Genomic DNA, 13475 nt, shown 5'->3' with positions numbered 1-13475 from the left:
ACCCCAGATTCATTTCTTACAATTCAAGATCCCATGGAACTTCCTCCAAAATACATTGTATATTAGCACACACAGAAAGTCTCAACAAATACAAGAAAATTAAAATTATATCTTGTGTTCTATTTGACCACATTGGGATAAGACTACAAATGCACCACAAAAGAAATCCTAGGACAGACACAAACTCATGGAGACTGGACAGCATACTGCTGAATGATGGATGGATGAATGGGTTCTCGAAGAGGTGGAGGAGGAGGAGAAGGAGGAGAAGGAAGAGGAAGTAGCAGCATCAGCAGCAAGAAGAAAATGAAAATGAAAACAGAACAAGCCCAAACTGATGAAATGCTATAAGATAATCAATGAAAGGTCATGCCAATGGGCTGTAGGAGTAGCTTGATGATGGAGTGGCATCTTCAAGACCCTGGATTGTAAAAGCAAGCAAGCAAGCAAGCAAGCCTCAGTGCCAGCCCAGCAGCAACCCAATTCCTCTGGCTAGAATCCCTAATGATGCCTCAGCTCTCAGAACAGCGCCACCTTCTGGGCACCAAGTGAACAAACACATGAGCCTATGAAAACATTTCTTGTTCAAACCACCACAAAAAACAGTGTCTGTTCCTCCTTACACTTTCCAGAAGTTGCACCAAGTGGTCCTGATGGCCCTTCAGCAGCATTCCAGATAAGTGAGAACAGCCTTGGATACGTGTGTTCTAGTACATCAGCATGAACAACAGTCAGGACAGTAGATTTGGTTTTAATTTGCAAATAAGCAATGAACTCACGCCTAGCGATGGAGGGGATCTTTAATGCCGGTGTGTGGCCCATTTTACTGGGAACCATAGATAATGGGGCTTCTCTGAGGCTAATCCCTGGAGTATCTGTGATCCAGTGGAGAGACTTAAGGAGGTGTGGGACAAGATAAGACTTGGCCAGAGACCACCTTGCTGTGAATCACATGGCTCTCTTTATACTCTAGAAAAAGCAGGTCTCAGCAACTGTGGGGCTTGTATTTCTCTTCTCCCAACCAGACCCTTGTGTCTTCCCCCAGGGTGAGCCTTCCCAGGAAAGGGGAGCATTCTTCTCAGAATTCCATTGTATTTGGAATTCAGTTTATAAGTAGACAGCAAATGTGGGATGATGTGTCAAACTAAGTTCCCTTGAAGTTGAAAGGTTTAGTAGGGAAAGGGTAACAGCATACTGCACATGCTCCAGAGTTGACTACTCCTGCCTATTGTTCTTGTTGTCCTGTTTGGGGACCCTTAGTCATCCATCTGGAGGGGCTAACAACACTGTCTTCATGACTCAGATGAAGTTGAGCCCAGCCAGCTATTGTGGTTTCTGTCTTGTTTTCTGAGGCACATTTGTTCCTACCAGAGCCAACTTTCAGCTTAACAGCGACAGCATGGGCTTGAAATCTCTGACGTTAGGGTACAAAATATACCTGTCCAACCTCCTAGAATGCTCCACCAGGACCAAGACAGTTATTTCATGAGCTGATGGAGCATTGACTGCTAATGACTCACAGTGAATCCCTTCCCAAGAACGACCGTGGCCTAGAGGAGCTGTCTTACCAAAAGTCATGTGGAAATACGCAGCCTGCCTTACGAAAGTGAGGTCCTCCCTTTACCAAAAGAAATGTTCCTCTTAGTAACGGGATACCTGCCTATCCAGTGATCCGCCCCACACTTACAGCAATGCTGTGTGGTGTGAGTGGAGCAGTAAGGGCTAGTGTGCGTGTGTGTGTATGTGTGATTTCACACGAATAAGAGAGCTAGCAGAGACAGGCAGGCTTAGGAACACTGTCCAGAAGGCTGTAAGAAATGCTTTCCTTCTCAGCCCAGTTAACTCTAATGAGCCTTTTAAGATTCAAGTACTTGTGGCTAGCTGCATGCAGAATAAAGTCACCAAGTATCCTAGAAGTATATAAAGGCCATTTCCAGATCTCAGAGGAAAAAGTTGTGCCAGCACCCCCTGCTTCAAGTGGCTACCTGAAAGAAGTTCTGCTCGGTAGACAGAGCTGGAAACTGTGCCACTTTATCTGAAAAGCTGAAAAATCCCTCCAAAATTCACCAGTTACATTTCTGTTGAGCCATAGACAACAGCCTACTGACCATGTGCCTGGCAACAAGACAAGTGGAGAACATGGTGGCGTTAGCTTTCATAGAACCTACACCTTCTGCTTGTAACTAATGTGGGCATCCTTAAACACAGACTTGAGTGGAACTAAACACCTGATCAGACATGTGCCGTTGGGGTAAAAGCAACCTGGCCTACCCTCGTGACAACACAGTGTCGGCGCCAACACCAACATGGTACCAAGAAAGCCTACAGGATGAAAGAAACACGTGTGCGCGCGCGCGCGCGCGCGCACACACACACACACACACACACACACACACACACACACACACACAGGTTATCGTGTCAAGCCAGGAGAGGAGGGGAGAGAGAGAGAGAGAGAGGAAGAGCGGAAGGAAGAGTAGGAGTGAGGAAGAAAAGTGAGAGTCTCCTGTAGCTTTATTCACCACTTATATACCCAAGTCTCCAGGTAGAAAATAACTGGGAAGCACAGTGGGAAACCCTGGCTCGTGACCACCTGGCTCGTGACTTCGGTAACAAAAGACTGACTTCGAGATCTGAATTAATTAGGGAGAAATCCGAGAAGACCAGCCTAAATCTCAAGGATAAAGGCTGAGGAAGTAAAAGGCAGAAGTAAATTGACCACCACCCAGGTGTGGTCCAGGTGTGTGGGTTCCACTTGCCGCAGCCGGGCTCAGCCGAGGTCATGCAGTGGAGACACGGGATGTTTACTACTTGGTCTTTTCTTCTTGTGCCGTAAATACGTGGGAGAGGCTCTTAGGAGTATGTGTGGCCAAGAGTCACATAGCCACTTTGAGCTATCCAGGCCCAAATCCAATATGGCTCACTACAACACAGAACTGAGGTCTAAAGCAAGGCCTGATCATTTTAACACAAGAAGCTATAGGAGCATGTGGCAGCTCACACTCTTAATCCACAACACAGACACACACATACAGAGGGGGGTGGGGGGGGAGAGAGAGAGAGAGAGAGAGAGAGAGAGAGAGAAATGGGAAGAGAGGGACAAAAAGGAAGATGATGATGATGAGGAGGAGGAAGATGATGATGAGGAGGAGGAAGAAGAAGATGATGATGAGGAGGAGGAGGAGGAGGAAGATGATGATGATGATGAGGAGGAGGAGGAGGAAGAAGCTGCCGCCGCCACTGGCATAGCTGCCACCACCACAAAGCTCAATGTCTGGCAACTGTGCCTGTCAGTGACGCTAGAAAACTCTGTCTGGGTATATCTGAAACAGATTCTGTCTAGTTTTTGGAAAGCAAGTTATACTCCCTCCTTCCCTATGCTTCTCTTGGGTATCTGGATCTTGAGACATCACCTATGACAGCCATGTTCCGGGACTCAACAGAGCAATTACATCCTCAGGGCACTTATGAGCTGTTGACAAGTGCAGGACAGAGCACATCTGTCCTGCCGTTATGTTGTAGGACTCACAGAGGACCTGTCATGGATTCAGATTTCCTGCGCACAGCCAAACAAACAGCAGTGCCGTGTGTAGGCACGAGGACCCAGCAGTAAGCCCCACCCTGACATTCTGGGGTGTGGGTGCAGGCCCACTGTTACCCACAGGCGGGAGATGCCATGGGAAGAGGAAATGAACGCTTGAAAGAGAAACTTTTAAAGATTCCCAGGCAACCAAACCTCAAATTCCCATCACCATTCAAGCCCTGTATTATAAATATAGTCCAAACCCGTGGCTTAAGAAGCCATCGGCTCTTGGGGAGAACCTATAGATGTTGCTTGCTACGTGGTCATGATGTCAAACTTGTCTTCTGAGTATTTATGTTACGGCCATGTGTTTGTGCTGAGAAGCTTCTTATTGAACAGGGTAGTGAACAACACACAGACTAAACACTTCAAAATGCTGAGAACAAGAAACTGTGAGTGCCCAGCTGTGGATAGGACATCTGTATCATCGCCCGCTCCTCCAGGCTAATTCCCAATGTGACACAGCGAACAACCCCCCTTTCTTACTTTTTATTGTCCTTTTCTTGCTTTGCCAAACCTGCCTTTCTAGGACTACTGAGGCAGACCCTAACACCTCCGGTATCCATCCTCCCATCGTGTCCCCCTCACTTCATAACTGTGAGCAAGGCAGGGGGCTCCGTGCACCACACATTGTTCCCCTCTGGTCCTTTTTGTTTGGGTGTTACCCTGTGAAAAGGCCACAGGGATTGGATATACCTGATTATCCAAGATTTATCTGCTTATATAAAAACAAGGGTTCCACATCTCCTCCCTGGCCAAATGCATCCTTCATGCATTCAGTAGCTGCCCTATTGCTGTCTGGACACTTAGCAAATTCTGGATTTTCTACAAAGAGGAACCATGGGACGTGGGCAATGTTTCCAGTGGGCTCCGAGGGTTCTGGGACTCTTCCTTCTCATGCTGCTATCAAGTAAGCAAAATGTAAAGTTGGATAGAGGAGCATTCACTGGCCTAAAACACCATCATGCCGCATGGGATTAACACTGTCAAGGACCTGGAGATGATGTCAAGGACCTAGTGTTGTTGTTTGTTTTGTTTTTGTTGGTTTTGCCCCTTTTAATCTTGTGTCCCAAGTGTCAGTAGAAGAGCCGTTAAGGAGCCCATTTCTGAGGATCTGGGTTCATAGGTGGCATGAAGGGGTCTGCAACCCCATAGGAACTGGGTTCAAGGGGGCATGGTGGCTGGGGCCCTTTCTAGAATGTAAGCTCTGGGGTTTGTGCTGGCACTCAGGATGAGCTGAGGCAGTGCATTCTGAATGAGAGGAAGGTGGCTGGCTACTTTTGCTCTCAGTCGATTGTGTCCACACACTGGTTGCCATTAGGTGCCCGTGTATCAGAAGAAATGAGGAGACAGAAGCTAATAAGGAAAAAAATGGATTTATATGTCACTTTAACCAACACAGAGAAAAAAATACCCTCCAAGTTTCTACGTTCACTGCACCAGTGTTAAACATTCTCTTTAATGATAAAACAAGCCAAGCACGGTTGCACACACTTTTAATCTCAGCATTCAGGTGGCAGAGACAGGTAGATCTCTGTGAGTTCAAAGCCAGCCTGGGCTACAGAGTGAGTGTGAGGACAGCCTGGGCTGCATAGCGAGACAACAGCAACAGCAAAGATGACACGAGAGGCAGAATGTGCATGCGCCATTGAACTGTGAGACAAATGTCAGCACCGAGTGAAATCTTTCCTTGCAAGGCAAAGTCTTCTTCTGGCTGGAGCTGGGGCTTTGCCTTTCTCTTCTCCAGCACTAGACTCCCAGGAAAACAAAATTCTCAGGGTTCATTCCTTTATGGCCCCTGATTTCCTCTTACAAGCCTTTCAGCTTCTCTTCCAAAACTCAACCATCTCTCTGCTATGAGACTGTAAGATATAAGACAAAAGGGAGGGGTGGGGTGGGCAGCCGGCTCTGTTAAAAGCAGTACCACTCTGGCTTGAGTGATTCAAGTTCAGTTCCCAGAATCCACACTCCAGATCCAGGGTATCAGACACCATCTCCTGGCCACCCCGAGCCCTGTACTCACATGTCAAACCCACACAAGCACACACATGATTATAACTGAGGGGGGGGAGGGGGGGACGACTGAGGGTTGATCCAGTTGAGAAAGGAAAGCAAAGCGTTAGAAAGAGAACAATAGGAGTCTTGGATTCATCTTAACAGGGCCTTAAAGGGAAAGAGAGGTTTCCCTGTAAAACCTTAAGTATTTCATCAATTTCATCAAGTGTGGGAATAAGAAAAGTAGGGAAGGAGGGAGTGGGAGAGGGAAGAGAGAGAGAGAGAGAGAGAGAGAGAGAGAGAGAGAGAGAGAGTTGAGAGAGTAAGGGGGCATTTTCAGAATGAAGGAAATATTTGATTTTTATAACTTTTCTGGAGTTGGTGGGAAGTTTAACATCACGTAATTTAGTTCAATTTAGCACATACAAGAAGCACAAAAGAATGGGGTACTGGGGGTTGGGGATTTAGCTCAGTGGTAGAGCTCTTGCCTAGCAAGCGCAAGGCCCTGGGTTCGGTCCCCAGCTCTGGGAAAAAAAAAAAAAAGAATGGGGTACTGGTTAGGAATAGTACAAAGCAGCTTCGTAATTCTCTGTCCCAGGGACAGAACCGAAGGATGTAGATCTAAATCTGGCTCCTCCCCCTTCCCTTCCCTCCCCTCCCCTCCCCTCCCCTCCCTTTTCCGTGTGTGTGTGTGTGTGTGTGTGTGTGTGTGTGTGTGTGTGTGTGTGTGTGTGTGTGTGTATGAAGGTTTTCCTATGTAGTCCTGGCTGGCCTCTATCTATCTCAGAGACTCTCCTGTCTCTAACTCTCAAATGCTGGGCTTAAGGGAGCGGACCACCACACCCTCCTCACTGCCTCTGGCCTTTTAAGAACGACCACTGACTTGGGAGGACAAGTGTGCTCTAAGAGGCCAAAGTCAGCTATTGTCACATTTTTATTTAGTGTAGAACTTCTCTACAAGTCATCCTCAGACTGCTCTGACTTACCTATAAAGCCTGTGTTCCCACCTGACTGCCCGGAAAACCTGCTGATTTACACCACCCCACCCACCCCACCCACCCCACCCACCCCACCCCCACCCTGCACTAGCATCCCAGGAATCTCTGACCCTTATTCAGTCGGTGAGGCTCCTACCTTTAACCTCCCCTGAAGCACTACCATGAGTTCAGCAGACTCACTCAGATGCCTCGGGGTTGCCCAACCTCCTTTAGAAGCATATACTAACCTTTGTTCCTAGGCTAATTTTTATCTTCTTGTGAGATCGCTTCTTGGCTCATTTTCAAAGCCTTCAGGCAGTCCTAGTCATGCGGTAGAGTGAGTCTTGGTGTGCCTTCTCTTTGTGTGCCATACAAAACAGCACTTGGAAGCCCAGCTCTACGAACAATAAAAAGGATTTACCAATGATTTAAAAACAGAACGGGGCTGGAGAGATGACGCAACGGTTAAGACTGCTCTTCCAGAGGTCCTGAGTTCAATTCCCAGCAACCACATGGTGGCTCACAACCATCTGAAATGGGATATGATGCCCTCTTCTGGTGTGTCTGAAGACAGCTGCAGTGAACTTATATATAATAAATAAATCTTAAAAAAAAAAACTTTTTGAAATATACTGCAAAGGAGGTGTTGGGCAAGTTCCTAGAAGAGCCACACGCTGATGGGGGAGTGGGTTCCTCTATGACAGTGGAGGGTGGGATTATCTCCTGGACCATTGGCCTGGGCTCCATCTGTGAATAGACAGGCACTGAAGCCAAGTGCTAAGGGGTTGAAACCTGATTTTTTTTTTTTTTTCCGGAGCTGGGGACCGAACCCAGGGCCTTGAGCTTCCTAGGCAAGCGCTCTACCACTGAGCTAAATCCCCAACCCCGAAACCTGATTGTTAAAGTGAGAAATTAGCTTTTTGTGTGTGTGTGTGTGTCTACACTATCTCCCCACCAACACACATACAACAGCTCAACAAGGTCAAATCATTGACAAAGGGCAAATTAAAGTTTAGGCATTAATGATTTAATGATAAGCGTGAAAATATATAAAATAGAGGCTGGAGGGGAAAAATGTAATCAATCAAAAAATCCAGAGAAAGGGGCTGGGGATTTAGCTCAGTGGTAGAGCGCTTGCCTAGCGAGCGCAAGGCCCTGGGTTCTGTCCCCAGCTCCGAAAAAAAGAAAAGAAAAAAAAAAAATCCAGAGAAAAATAAAAATAGGAGAAAATGTAAGTATTCTGCAAAAGCAAAACAACCAAAATATTCTAAACCACTGATTATTATAACAGATATAGCAGACCATTAGTTATTATATAGATTAAGATCAAACGCACAGAATACCAATAACTAAACTGTTTCATGTGGGGAAGAAGCGTCAGAATTGATAATGGGAAATGCAATTTTAAATTATTAATAAGGAACATTTAACTAAATATTTAATTTCCAGAAGGATTTAAAGAAGAAGAAAAAGTGATATATTTACACAAACTAAAGAAAAGAATTGTGGCCAGGATCACATTGGGAAAGAGGAATTGAAGGCAAGAGCATTTTAAGAGATGGAGGGACATTACAATAAAAGGTTAATTACACCGGGAACATAAATACAGTTTGGGGGTATGGCTTGTTTACATAGAATACATGAAGTCTTTTAAAAAATTAATTTCATTATTTATCTGTCTATGTGTACGTGCATATTCATACAGATGCTCATAAAAGGCAGAAGAGGGAGTCAGATTTCCTGGGGCTGAAGTTACAGGTGGTCCTGAGCTGCCCAATATGAGCTGAACTTGCACCTCTTAAGGTCCCAGTGGAAAATCAGGTATAATTCTACTAAAGTTTACTTGGGGGAACCAGTGAGTTTATTAGGTTTTAAGAGCAATGGGTGAGGGGCTGGGGACTTAGCTCAGTGGTAGAGCGCTTGCCTAGGAAGCGCAAGGCCCTGGGTTCGGTCCCCAGCTCCGAAAAAAAGAACCAAAAAAAAAAAAAAAAAAAAAAAAGAGCAATGGGTGAGGGGCACAGGTGGAGTATAGGTGACCTTAGAGTAGGCACACTGAGAGGTCAGTATGGACAAGGACTCTCCTGTAGCTGGTAAATGGAGTCAGTTCCCTTCCTGGACCTTCCCAGCCTATATATCTCTAGCGCCCCCATGAGGCCATGAACAAGTAGGGCAGAATTGCTTGCATTTGCTTGGGAGAAGTGTCTGGATTCTCAGGCCTTGTGCCTGATACCCAGTGCCTTGTGTAAGGGGACATCAGAGTCTGTGTGGGTGGTTTGGCTCAGAGGCTGGCCTGACAAACAAGGAGTGCTCTTAGGTTCAGTCCTCAATGAAACACATGGGGTGGGGAAGGGAGAAGGATTAGGATGGGAAGGAGGGAAGGAGGGAGGGAAGAGAGAGAGAGAGAGAGAGAGAGAGAGAGAGAGAGAGAGAGAGAGAGAGAGAGAGAACAGTGAAAACCAAACACAAAGGAACATAACTTGGAGTTTAGCAAAATTCTTTTTTTAAGATTTATTTATCTTACATATGTGAGCATAAGAATTCTTAAAATGGACAGAACCTCAAGGGAGAAGCCACAACGTAGGCATTCTCACACCATTTCTGTAGTGCTTAGGTCAAGTGGATCCACATCAAAGATCCACAGAGTTCACTGAACTCTGCCCATCAGCTTACCCTGTGGACAGCCGTAGACTGTGACACAGGAGTCTGACGTCCAAACTGTTTTGAATTTCATGTGCATGTGTAAAGAGAGGCTTCAAAGAATATTTCACTGATGCCATTCTCTGACCGCAATTCAGTTAAGTTAGACTATATCAGCCAAGAACAGTGGAAAGTCACCATATTTGGAAAGCCATGACTTTCCTTTTAAATGACTCATATCAATGATCCACAGAGAAGCTCATTTAGTATGCAGAACTGAAAACAACGACAGGAATTATTGCATCATAAATGCTCTTTGGATATCAATAACCTTAAATGCTCATGTTGAAAAATATCAGAGCTATAAATTCAATATTCATGTTAATATGTAACTTAAGAAATTACAAAAAGGTCAGCATAACTCCACATCTCTGATGGAGTTTTGGTTTGCTTTGAGACTGGATTTCCAGTGTGGTCAACCTCCTGCCTTAGCTTCTCAAATGCTGGGATTTACAGAAATGGGCCACCACATTTGGTTTAGAAAAGATGTTTCATTTCTTTCATAGGTTCAAGCATTCAGTCTCTGTGAACCTAGACCTCAGATCTAGAATGGCCTCAAACTACGAGGCTGTGAGGACTAACGTGGTCCTGGTGTTAGAAAGCACACTGTACCGAATTCTCCCACCTTATGCAGTGATGTGTGTGCTCTTGGCTGCTGTCGTATGGTATAGCTTGCAGCCCTGGAGGGAGAATATCCTAAATATTTTTCCAGGATTAGCAAACATTTATATGATAGGCCATTCTGAAGTTTTATCTGGATAACCATTCTGGCTGAGGTGAAATAAGAGGAAATCAGTGGCTCTATCTTTAGATACCCATTCTTTTTTTTTTTTTAAGATTTATTTATTTATTATATATAAGTACACTGTAGTTGCCTTCAGAAAAGGGCATCAGATCCCATTACAGATGTTTGTGAGTCACCATGTGGTTGCTGGGAATTGAACTCAGGACCTCTGGAAGAGCAGTCAGTGCTCTTAACCACTGAGCCATCTCTCCAGCCCATAGATACCCAATCTTTTTTTTTTTTTTTTTTTTTTTTCCGGAGCTGGGGACCGAACCCAGGGCCTTGCGCTTCCTAGGCAAGCGCTCTGCCACTGAGCCAAATCCCCAACCCCGATACCCAATCTTAAATCTCATCTGTACTCAACATTTACTTTGAGTTGATATCATACAAGAGTCCATGTTAGAAGCCACGTTGGAAAAGCCAAACATTCTGCAAGCCTTCACAGAGGAGTTAGAAGAGACATTTCAGGCAATGAAGTACAGCTACGTAGAGGAGATGTGAATTTCAGTATGAATTATTGTCCTTCCCTTGGTAGACTGACTGGAAGCCTCGTGAGATGGCACCGTACTGCATAGAGATGGTCCCACAGGTTGGCTATTGATTTAGATCAGTTTGAACAGAGGAAGGCTGTTGGACCACCTACACCCGCATCTCTGCCACTGTAGGCCTTTCTCCAAGCATCAACAGAACAAGCTTGGGATTCCGAGAGACAGGAGCTAGCTGATATCTGACAGGGAGTCCTCCTGTCCTACGGTGTTAACAGCATCTTCTGAGGTGAATGCCTCGGAACAGGAGGGGCCACATTTTCCTTTTGTTTTGTTTGTTTGTTTGTTTGTTTGTTTTTCCTGACAACTCTTTCTTGAGAACTTCAGAGATCTCCAAAGAACTTCTGAGAGCTGCAGTAACCCAAGGGCCACCAACTACACACCTCCTTTTCAAGTTCCCACTGCTCCCACTCCAGGGAGTTCTCCTGTCCACATGGTGTTAACGGCATCTTCTGAGATGCCTGCCCTCGGGTAGGCAATGATTTGTAACACAAAGACACCTACATGTTGTGTGTCAAGGTACAGAAGTTCGTCCAAATGCTTGTCACTCGGGCCTCTGTCTCCAGCTTCCCTATCCTGCTCTGTGTGTGTTTTTGATGTGTTATATAACTGGAGGTAGAGTCATGCAAAGGTCCATATGTGAGAGGCAGGATTCTCAGGGTCATGCTATTGGGAGCAGTGGGAACTTTAAAAGAAGGTGCCTAGTTGTTGGCCCTTGGGTTACTCCAGCCATACTATTCTGTCTCTCAGAAGTTCTTGAGATCTCTGAAATTCCTGAGAGAGTTGTCATGGAAAAAAGCAAGCATGGCCCTTCCTGTTCCCCCTCTGCTCCTAGTGCAAGGTGCAATTCCTTGTTCCTTTTTTTTTTTTTTTTTTTTTTTCGGAGCTGGGGACCGAACCCAGGGCCTTGTGCTTCCTAGGTAAATGCTCTACCACTGAGCTAAGTCCCCAGCCCCTCCTTGTTCCTTTTTGTTTTCCACCATTTACCATTCCTCATGAGATCATCACTAGAAATGAAAGCCTTGGATCTCCAAGACATAAGCTGAATAACCCTCCTTGCCTTCATAAGTATCACCCCCCACCCCTCGCTGAGAAGTTCTTCGCTACGACAATGCAAAGCTGACTGAGATATCCACGTCAAGCCTCTTCTTCCTCCACACGGAGTTAATGGTCAAATACCCTGTGATATTCGTTTTCTCATCTCTGTGACCAAATGAATCGCCTGGAGGGAAGCAGTAACTGTTTCAGCTCACAGTTCAGTAGAGAACAAAATGTGGTGGCTGAGACTGTGTCCAGGGTAATAGGAGCTTTCAGCAACCTTGGGGGATCAGAAGGCAGAGATCTCAGCCTGGAATCAGGGTTGGCTATAACCCCTATGACTGTGTATTTTCCAATGAGACCCTACATCTAAAACGTTCCACCACCATGCCCGACACAGACCCAAGCATTGATACAGGTGAACCTGGGTGGGGGCAAGGGGAGCATTTCACAGTTAAACCACAGCACCTATTCACAGATCTGGTTCTGGGCAAGATTTTCCCATGCTACTGTGACCAAAGTTCATTATAGATGATCCCAAGGCACAAGACTTTTCTTGCATCTGTTTGTCACGCAAATGCACTCAGGGTTGTGACATGAGTTGAGAGACTGGCCGTAATGCAGCAGAGGAGGAAGACACTGGGATCTTGGCCATGTGTTCATTTAATTGCCTCGTGATCTTTGGACCTTCTCCCAGTGACCATTTCCCTCACACTTGAAAGGCAGCTTCAGCTTCAAAGTCATTTGGTATCTCACGGTCGATTTCAAAATGTCCTTCAAAAGACTATTTTTCAAATGACTGGTTAAGAGTCATTTGTTGCAAAAGGAATACTCCGTTCCAGGTTTCCATGGCCCTGCCCTGCAATTCCAATAGCAAACCTTCCAGAGACTCCATGCTGCGTCTTTATCTACCGTGACTAAGCTGCCTACACACACGGCATTTTGACCCACAGTATAGAGCTGCTGCAAAGTCCCCCTCCATCTAGGCATTATCTGAACCATGAACTAGATGAATCAATGTCGTGTTGTCGGTCTGATATAGGATACCCCTAACAATGCTATGCCTTTTTCTCAGCACGAAGGATTAGCTGAGACACAGCCTCCTACCTCAGACCAGTGGATTTCCCCAAAACTTTTCTCCCAGTGTGACAGAGCTCTCGATTTTCAGGAAAGGGAGCTTTCTCATCTACTTTACAAACAATATTCTATTCAGATCCAGTTAGCATCATGCTCTGTGGAATGCCAGGATTATCAAGACCCTGGAAACTGTATTGTGACAGGAGGATTAGCACTACACTAGGGCAAGGCAATAAACCGACTCTGCTGTGTTTCCCATTCTGAACAAAATAACTTTGAATTTCCTTACTGGTGAGGACATCATTTGGGGGCAGTGGGCAGGGCAATAGTGAGACAAGGTCTCTCTATGTAATCTTGGCTGACTTGAAACTCCCTACGTAAACCAGGCTGACCTCAAACTAAAAGAGATCCATTGGCCCCTGCCTCCTTCCTGAGCCCTGGAATTAAAGGCGTGTGCCACCATGCCCAGCTCCAGTGAGGACCTGAAGAACTGAACTGGCTCAGGAGCTGCACACCAAGTGTCAAAGGCTGCATCAGCCTCTTCTGGTAAAGCTGCCTCAGATGCATTTGGAGCTATGGCTTGGTTAAACTGATGGAAACCACAGTCACCCAGCAGAATCTTTGCAGTTCCTTATGACTGTGACCCCAACGGGCATGTGGTAGGAAGTGTCATTGTAGTGCCTTTAGTATTTGATGGAGGAAATGACCTCTGCAGTTCTTCACCCACATGGTTTTGCTTTTCATTTATTATCTTAGCATTGAATGCTAGAACCTTCTTA

At 45.7% G+C, this 13475-nt stretch overlaps 1 long non-coding RNA gene across 1 annotated transcript; it reads right to left on the bottom strand.

The window, feature by feature from the left end:
* Window positions 1–5062: 5062 nt before the first annotated feature.
* Window positions 5063–7370, bottom strand: LOC120101659 (uncharacterized). The gene is made up of 2 exons (XR_005502442.2): window positions 6804–7370; window positions 5063–5445 (listed from the first exon to the last, which is right to left on the bottom strand). It is a non-coding gene; the product is annotated as an uncharacterized LOC120101659 (long non-coding RNA).
* Between the last annotated feature and the right edge of the window lie 6105 nt (window positions 7371–13475).

The sequence above is a fragment of the Rattus norvegicus genome, chromosome 3 (assembly GCF_036323735.1).
Source record: "Rattus norvegicus strain BN/NHsdMcwi chromosome 3, GRCr8, whole genome shotgun sequence".
Classification (NCBI taxonomy): domain Eukaryota; kingdom Metazoa; phylum Chordata; class Mammalia; order Rodentia; family Muridae; genus Rattus; species Rattus norvegicus.
This window is presented reverse-complemented; position numbering and strand designations above follow the sequence as displayed.